General features: G+C 43.1%; 1 pseudogene; it reads left to right on the top strand.

Annotated features, from left to right (window-relative positions):
- The first annotated feature begins 2393 nt into the window (after positions 1-2393).
- Positions 2394-8638, top strand: LOC124679136 (annotated as a pseudogene).
- Positions 8639-9243: the final 605 nt, after the last annotated feature.

The raw sequence follows: 9243 nt of genomic DNA, 5'->3' as shown, positions 1-9243 counted from the left end.
CTTCTTGCAAAGGAAGGGAACTACGGGAATCAACTCCGTGTCTCCGTGTGCTTCACTCTCGGTTACCTCTATCCTTTATCTCCTCTATCTATTGCGTAGCCATATCTTGCTTAGTCGCTGACCTTGTCATATAGGTAAATTCACATAGTTGCATATCTAGAGAATTTACCTTTGTGTCAAGCCTAAATTGAAAAAGAACTAAAAATTGGTTAGCACCTATTCACCCCCCCCCCTCTAGGTGCGGCATACAATCCTTTCATGTTTGACGACACTTCGTGTCGTAGGCACTAGCATGGGGACACCAGCAACGAACGTCAACGCCGATGAGTAGGTTTTCGGATGTTTTTTCTTTGCACCAAAACTTGTAATGGCCAATTGGAGCCACTAGGTTAGGTTTCTGGATGTTCTTTCTCTGCAACGATGAAGGCGGCCCCCCTATTTTGGGTGATTGAGTGTTCTTTTTTCGCAGCGAAGAAGGCGAGGGCCATCACCAACCTCTAGTATAGGTCTATTTTGCAATCATGTAAAGTGAAACCTATGTAATATTTCTATCTCAAAATGAAGCCTATGTAACATTTCTATCTCAAAATGAAGCATATGTAAAATATTTCTATCTCAATAAAAATGCATATTTACTATTTCTATCTCAATAAAAAAATATTTTTTTAAGAATTTTTTATTTGGGGTTGTCGGGTGTGTGCAACCGCTCCCCAAATTGGAGAGCAGGTCGGACACCCAATAGTGCGATGCCGGTACCACCGCTAAGGGCATCTCCAGCGGGCCGCCGTATTTCGGACGGTCAAAATGTGCGAGAGCGTCTATTTGCATCGGCCCGCGGACGCGAAAATGGTTGTGCATCCGTTTGCGTCGGGGTGGCTCCAGCGGGCTGACGCATTTCCGGCGCGGACCAGTTTAGTTTCAGAAAATTCAGAAAAGAGGCTATAGCCTTAAATTAGCTCAAATTTGCACGTATTTATAGCCTAAAATTAGGACAAATTGAGGTCTGAAATAAGTTCATCACACTTTGCACATGGTACGGCGCAAAGTGGAGTCCAAAAGGGGCACAACAAGGCCTGAAGAGCATATGAAGTCCAAAAGGAGGCCATGGTGCTAGACATGGGCACCGCTGATCAGGCGTCTCGCGCGCGCCGGTCGGCTTTCAGCTGCATCTGCCATGCCTGCTAGCTGGCCTGCAGGTTGGCGGCCGCTGCATTCCTCTCCTTCTGGTTCCTGCGCCGGCCACGACGCTTCGCGGCCTTGACGCCTTTCTCCTCCTTGGACAACACCTTCTTTGCCGCCTTTGGCTTAGCGTCTCTGTCGCCGGTGGTGACCCGCTTTGCTTTCGTTGGAGCTGCGGCCTCCATTGTGGCTATGGTCGTGTCTATGGGGGAGTCTGGGGCGGCGGCGGGTGCGAGGGTTACCTCGGAATTCATGGTGGTGGCTGTGGCGGCGAGGACGCTCATCGCTTCTGAACTGCTAGCGCCGGTCTACTTTGATTTTTTGCGCGGGGAATAACCACTGGCGGGAATGTTATCGGCCTCCCTACCACTGACGCGCGGGTCCTACGTAAGTTTCGGCGGACACTCGGCGCAAACGCGGAGCGTCCGCGAAGACGCAAACATGACGCATATTTGAGCTAGGTTTATATCGCCGTGGACGATCCGGTTATTTTGTGTTACCCCGCTGGAGCAGGAGACAGACGCATTTTCGATAACAACGGACACGAACGGTCGGTCCGTTTACGTCGTTCCTTTGGAGACGGCCAACGCTTATTTAGGACGGCGTCGGTGCGGGTGGAAATGTTCTTAGGTGGTTGTGCACTTGTACTGGGGGGAAAAGAAACGTAGCGCTTCCATGGCTGGTGTCCTCATCTGTATTGTAACCTCCCATTGCTCGTGCCCTCAAGAGCATGTATACTCGTTGAACTACGTAGTTAGCACTCGCAAACGTGTCGATAGGCAGACTGTCGTTAATTTGACGGTCCATATTGTTTTGTCAGTTGGCTCGTACCTGACAGAGTGATAGAGGAAAGGAAGCAGTGATGCTCCTCTGCGGCGAAAATATAAAAGGAAAAAAGAAGCTAGCGCAGGAGCCACAGTGAAACCAGCTCAACTTGCACGAGTGTGATGACTGATGAGTGATGAGCTGGCCGAGAAAAGCCAAGAACCTTTTCCCCGTGCAAAAACCCCCCGTCACGTGTCGCCGCCTCGGCTTCGGCCGTCCGTTTTGCAGCTCGCCCGACCCCGACACGCGCGCACCACAGGTGAAGTATATCCTCCTCATAAGATCTCGCGCCCCCCATTCCCCGACTCCCACTCAACAGCTCACTCTCTCTCCGTCCCTCTGCGCCGCGCCGGGCCATCATCCCTCGCGGCGTCCGCATTGCCATCGTGATGGCGTCGCACGCGCTCCGCCTCCGCCCGCTGCTCTCCACCGCGCGCCCCACGCCCACGCCCACGCCCCCGCCGCCGCGCGCCGCCGCCGGGCGCCGCTCCTCGTTCGTCATCGTCCGGTGCTCCGCCGCACAGGCGCTCAAGGTACGGTCCCATACTATGTCCCCTTCCTCTCCCCTTGGGTTCACGCACATGCAGCGTTTCTAGCCGGGCGCGTGGTGGTGGAATGGAACGATGCGCTCGTTGGGTCCGCACTACAGGGGGTATCCCTTCACGCGGCTCAATTGCGGCTCCACTTCTTTTGCTCCCCATGATTCGGGTCACCAAATGCTTCTCCCCGTCGCCCGGTATCAGCGTTATCTTGGCGTGGATTTCTTCTACCCTGCTGCGATCCGGAATTTGCACTTTCTCGGGACCTCTCGCGCGCGTGGATAGCTACTGCCCTTTGGGGCTTTGGGCGCTCTTGCATGATCGATTATCTATCTCCTTGCCTGTCCATTTATGTTTTCTCTGTTATTTATTATGCTTGTGTTATGAGTACTACTACTACATGTGTTCGCAGTCTACTGTTGGGCGGTGACCAATGCTGTTGTTATTCGTGCGAATTTCGGGATTTTCAACTTGCCAATTACTACGTGTTTAGTTGAAACAGTATCATGGAACGATGGTAATCCTCTCTGCAGATCAAGTCGATTCCCACCAAGCCCGTCGAGGGGCAGAAGACTGGAACTAGCGGATTGAGGAAAAAGGTACGCCTTCTTCTGTTTCCGAATCCTGCAGGTTTCAGCAGGCTAATTTGCTTGCAAATGTTGCTTCTGTAATTCCTCAAGTAACAAGTCCATATCAACCTCAAAGATACGGGCATCAATGTGCACTTAGCTTAGCCAGGGTTCAGTAACATATCAACGTCATGTGCATCCATATCAATGTGCCTGCCTTCGTCTTCTACTTCCATATAATGCAACGACAGTGTAGAGTTTCCTTCCCATGTGATGCAGGTAAACCGCAACCCAAATATGTCCCCAATGTGTCAAAAATCACTACTCAATCTTGGTTAGTGTTGCTCAAGGCTGAGAATGGTTTTGGTAGTACAAGGGAGATAAGTCAATGGCTTGGACTGAATCTGTTTTCTGAGGAGTTGACGGGTGTAAACTAGACTTGTTCCATACTTTCCATCTCTTAATCAAGTCGTTGTTTGCTGTCCTATCAGGTCAAAGTGTTCCAGGAGGAGAACTACCTCGCCAACTGGATTCAGGTGTGTACGCCCCCTTGCAAATATTAAATGTTACTCTATTCTTTGCAAGATCACTTATGAACATTCAGTCAGAGTGATTTCTCCATTTCTTGTGGTGTCAAGGCTCTGTTCAATTCATTGCCACCGGAGGATTATGTGGGTAAAACACTTGTACTTGGGGGTGATGGACGGTACTTCAATGTGGAAGCTGCTCAGGTGCTGCTAGAAATGAAACAATAGTTAACATGTGTTTGTGCGACGTTTGCTTGTGCATATGATATCTTTTCCGTTTTAATGCAGATTATCATAAAGGTCGCGGCTGGAAATGGTGTTGGGAAGATCCTTGTTGGCAGGTAAGTAATCAGTAGCTGACCTGCTTGGCTTAAGGGAGTGCAATAGTAACTTCTGAAAGTAGGAGTATTTGTTGAACTAGTAGTCCAATGAATTGGGTAGCCTTATTGCCCTTTGCATGCTAATTATACTTTACCAGATGCAAATACATAAAACAAAAATAACCACACTATGTCACAAAAGCTCAACCTGTTTGTTGGCCACTTGAGGTGGCTTGCTGTACCATGTTATGTGCAAATGGATAGTTTGTATCATATCCAAATGTGTCATCTTGTTTGTAGGCATGGTCTGCTGTCAACGCCTGCTGTATCTGCTGTAATTCGTAAAAGAAAAGTATGTCTATTATCTCACTCCGCTCATTATGTGCATCACCACCTGTTTCAGCTATCTTTTATTAATTGCAGTTTTCATTTTTCGTCAGGCTAGTGGTGGCTTTGTCATGAGTGCAAGTCATAATCCAGGTGGACCAGACAACGATTGGGGTATAAAGGTGATGCCATAACAAAAAAAATGGAGTTCTCTTTCGCTGATTGAGAAATTATATTTACTTTTAGCAGAAAATGGCATGTAGTGTTTGAGGAAATAGTATGAAAGAAATACTTTTCTATTTCGAGAAATTAAGGTATGAGTAGCATGTCCGAGTAGACTTTTAAGGAGTGAAATACCAAGGAGAAAATCAGACATATGTATTTCTGTTTATGGTTGTATTTGTGAACATATATTTTTCCTGCCTTTGAGTCTTGGTTGAAAATGAAAGAAAGAGCTATTCTGTATTTTAGTCCGGTTCAACAATTATTTTGTGTGCAGACGTAATTTCGTGTCGTATATTTGTTAAATCTCTGGTAAATTGAATAGTTGGCAACATGGCTATGCATGCTTTAACAAGTATTTTGCAAAATCAAACTGTCAATATGTGATATATTCAAATGATACACTTTCGTGTGTCAAATAGGTGACATACTCCGCTATCCTAATGTAGTGTTCTCTTGCAGTTTAATTATAGCAGTGGGCAACCAGCACCAGAGACCATTACTGACCAAATATATGGGAACACACTTTCGGTATGAAGCTTTAACATCCTTTTATTAGGTTATTGTTCATTATATTCCATAGACCTATTGCTTCTTTCCTGTTGTCTTGTTCCTCTTAATCAATGGAAATCTTCTGCTACAGATTTCTGAAATAAAGACAGCAGATATTCCTGATGTTGATTTGGCCGCTCTTGGAGTCACAAGTTATGATGATTTCACTGTAGAAGTGATAGATCCTGTTTCAGACTACCTTGAATTAATGGAGGTATATGATGATATTAATATAACACTAATAATTATTTTCTTACTCAAGTGATATTTTGTTTTTGTCTTGCAGAATGTGTTTGACTTCCAACTTATCAAGGATCTTCTTTCTCGTCCTGATTTCAGGTCCTGTGGATTTCGTTTTCTCTCTTACAAGTGTTCATTTCTTCGAGAATATAACTAGTACACCCTTATAATCTGCATATTGTCATTGGCTGATATTTAAGGATAACTTGACAAATTGTTTTTTAAATCTTCTCAAGAATGTTATTTATTCAAGGAATGTACAACAAACTAAAACCATGCAACTAAATAGTACCGCTTTTGAGTTTTCAAGGCCACCATACCTGTGGTTTCTGCTAACCCTTGCTGATTCCGTATTTGTCTTGGTCATGTTGGTAGCAGTTGCAATAACTCTCTTAACATATGTATCTTAACCACATTCTGTAATTTAATGTTCTTGGGTTAATGAATTGAGTACAATAATCACAATTGATCATTTACCATGATTTTCAGATTCGTATTTGATGCCATGCACGCAGTAACTGGTGCATATGCGGGACCCATTTTTGTCGAGAAACTTGGAGCTGATGCGGTGACATATCCATTACTTGCAGATGAAAATTTGAATGGGTTTGAAGGAACAGTTGATGTTGAATTTAAACTTGGTTTGCAGGATTGCATACTAAATGGAGTGCCTCTTGAAGATTTTGGAGATGGCCATCCTGATCCTAATTTAACGTATGTAATCCATCCAATCAAACCTTGCTGAATTTCCGTGTTACTATAGTTACTTATATTTTTCCACAGTTATGCCAAGGAGCTAGTTTTTATAATGTTCGGAAGCCGTGCACCTGACTTCGGTGCAGCAAGTGATGGTATGTTCAACTACTACCTAGTTTGTATGTTCTTACTACTGGATCTTCCAAATTTTAATTTACTTCGCACATATCATGTGCAATTTTAGCAACCAAAAGAGAAACGCCCATAAGTACTCCGACCCTTGTTCTTGATCATGAAGTAACTTTACAGAGAATGACGACTTTTATGGCCATATACAGGGTAGTTGAGTAATTTACTCCAAGTCCCAAAAGTTACTCGTCACTGTAAATATATAAGTTAATCATATAGTAAAATTTTACCAAGTTCTTTAATTACATATTGAGTCCTCATTTGATACTTTGTGTCTACTAATATTACCTCTTAATGTTCAGTTGAATTCCATAAGTGTACTATTCCGAACAGCGGAACTCCATTCAGTCATCTGTTTATTGTTGATTTTCTTCCTTTTCTTTTCTGACCTTTCTTTGTAATTTAAGGAAATATATTATAAATAATTGCCAGATAACAATGACTTTTGCAGGCGATGGAGATCGAAACATGATTCTCGGAAAAAGGTTCTTTGTTACACCATCAGACTCTGTTGCAATGATCGCAGCCAATGCACAGGCGGCAATTCCTTATTTCCAGTCTGGCCTAAAAGTAATTAGATTCCACAGTCTTGTTGTTTTCTCATTTCTCTATTAGCCTCGGAAAAGATAAGAATCTTCTTTAAGTTTGATTAATGACTTTTCTTTTAGGGACTTGCTAGATCAATGCCAACCAGTGGTGCTGCTGATCGTGTGGCTGAAAAATTAAATGTTCCATTTTTTGAGGTACTACTTTCTAAGAATCAAATGTGATAGACTATATTCAGATAGCCACATTTCTGTAGCTTCTACTGGAACATCTCAAACAATGTGGTGTCACTTCGTAGGTTCCAACAGGCTGGAAATTTTTGCGAACCTAATGGATGCAGGAAAATTGTCTATATGTGGAGAAGAAAGTTTCGGGACAGGGTCAGATCACATCAGAGAGAAGGATGGCATCTGGTAAGAAGTAAATTGCTCATACATGGTTGTAACTTCCCCATGCATGGTTTTCACTTTTATTAGATATTCCAGATTCCCAGGTGTAACTTTCAAACAGATAATTAAATCTCTATAAGCAACTAATCAAACTCTTGATTAGCTGCTTGGAAAGGCTAAATTGCGGAAAAAATATAGTTGGCTTACACGTGAAATGCTTCATTTTTCCTTGAATCCTTGATATCAACCAATAATACTCTTGGTGAACTCTTGACTTCCAGGGCTGTTCTGGCTTGGCTCAACATACTTGCGCATAGAAACAAGGATAAGAAGGTGGGGGAGAGACTTGTATCTGTGGAAGATGTAGCTAGGGAGCACTGGGCAACCTATGGCAGGAATTTCTTTTCCAGATATGATTATGAGGTATTTAATCAAATAGATTCCTGAAATTATATCCAGGGGGATACACCTTATGTGACAAATAAAATTTCTGGAACAACCCAGCCTGGAAAATCCCTTGATCACATGCTCTTCACTTTTAGGAGTGTGAATCCGAGAGTGCAAATAAGATGATGGAACACCTCAGAGATTTAATTTCGAAGAGCAGCCCTGGAGAGAAATTTGGTTGGTTATATTGCATTTTTTATATAACTGTGCTCTTATTTCCTTTATAGATCAGAGTTTCGTCCAAACCTGATACCATTGATATTTTGATGCAGGAGATTACACCCTTCAGTTTGCTGATGATTTCAGTTACACTGACCCCGTAATCTTATATACTTTCCTTCTCTGCCTCCCTCTCTGCTTATGTGTAATAGTTACCACAAGCTTACATTTTCCCTTAATATTGCAGGTAGATGGTAGTAGTGTATCAAAACAGGGACTTCGATTTGTTTTCAGCGATGGATCAAGGATTATCTTCCGCCTATCGGTACAGGCACAACACTGAGTTTTTGAAGACTTTTTACTAATTAACACTTGATCCCAACGTTGTGATCTTGTAGGGAACTGGATCGGCTGGAGCAACGATCCGCCTGTACATTGAGCAATTCGAGTCCGATGCCTCGAAGCATGGCCTCGATGCTCAAATAGCTTTGAAGCCTTTAATAGGTAACTGCTATAACTCTTCTCCAGTGAACTATTCTGCATCTATTTGCTTGATTATGACCATATGCTAAACACATAATTTGTCCACTATTATTGATGCAGACCTAGCGTTGTCTATCTCGAAACTAAAGGACTTCACCGGAAGAAACCAGCCAACTGTCATAACATAGAACAAACTTCCAGTGCTAGCGACTCCACCATCTGTGTATTCGTTTTTTGCTTTTTTTTAATGTCCTCCTTCCAATCACAAAAAATAACGGAGCCATAGCCCGAGTGTCGAGTTGAGTTGTTGATTTTTCCAATAAAGGGGTTGTTGATCCGGAGATATAAGAGTATTGAGTTGAGATGTTGATGGCGGACATGCAAGAGTATTTTCTAACTAGAAGATTTAATATGATGGTTGCTATATTATGGATTAGAATCAGGGTTTTAAATTCCCCTTCTCTCCCGCTATTGATCTTCATACGGTACATATAGTATCTGTATGTGTATAGTAATGCCTGTATACGGACCAGTATTTTTATACGGCTGTAACACATCAGTTAGTTCATGCCTCGGTATTGTGTGTATGCAGTTGGGTATTAGCACTTGGAAGAACTTGCAACTTTTTGTATGGTGATTAGGGTACTAAATAGGTTTTTTTTTAGAACAGCCTGTCAATCTTTTTATTCATTTGATATAATGTTTACAGGGATAGTAGCAGAATAAGGATTTACAAGCCATATAGGACGACCTGTTCCTAGATTTAAAACAAACTTGACAAGGTTGTGAGCTTCAAAGTTGGAAGCGCGACCTTCGAATGTGAATGTGCACTCCTGAAACTGTGCACTTCGACTTGCTATCTCTCTGATTGTTGATCCACTTCTTTCTTTACTCCCTTCTTCTATGTCAGCTACTGCACTCTAACAATCTGAAGCCACAAAGATCCTCCGAAGATCAAGAATTCAAGACCATCTGCCAATGCTAGTGCCACATGACATGCGAGCGTCTCTAGAGAGGCCGGATCCATGATACCT

This window comes from Lolium rigidum, chromosome 7 (genome assembly GCF_022539505.1).
Source record: "Lolium rigidum isolate FL_2022 chromosome 7, APGP_CSIRO_Lrig_0.1, whole genome shotgun sequence".
Taxonomy (NCBI): domain Eukaryota; kingdom Viridiplantae; phylum Streptophyta; class Magnoliopsida; order Poales; family Poaceae; genus Lolium; species Lolium rigidum.
Note: the sequence above shows the minus strand (reverse complement) of the source record. Positions and strands in the feature narration are given on the sequence as shown.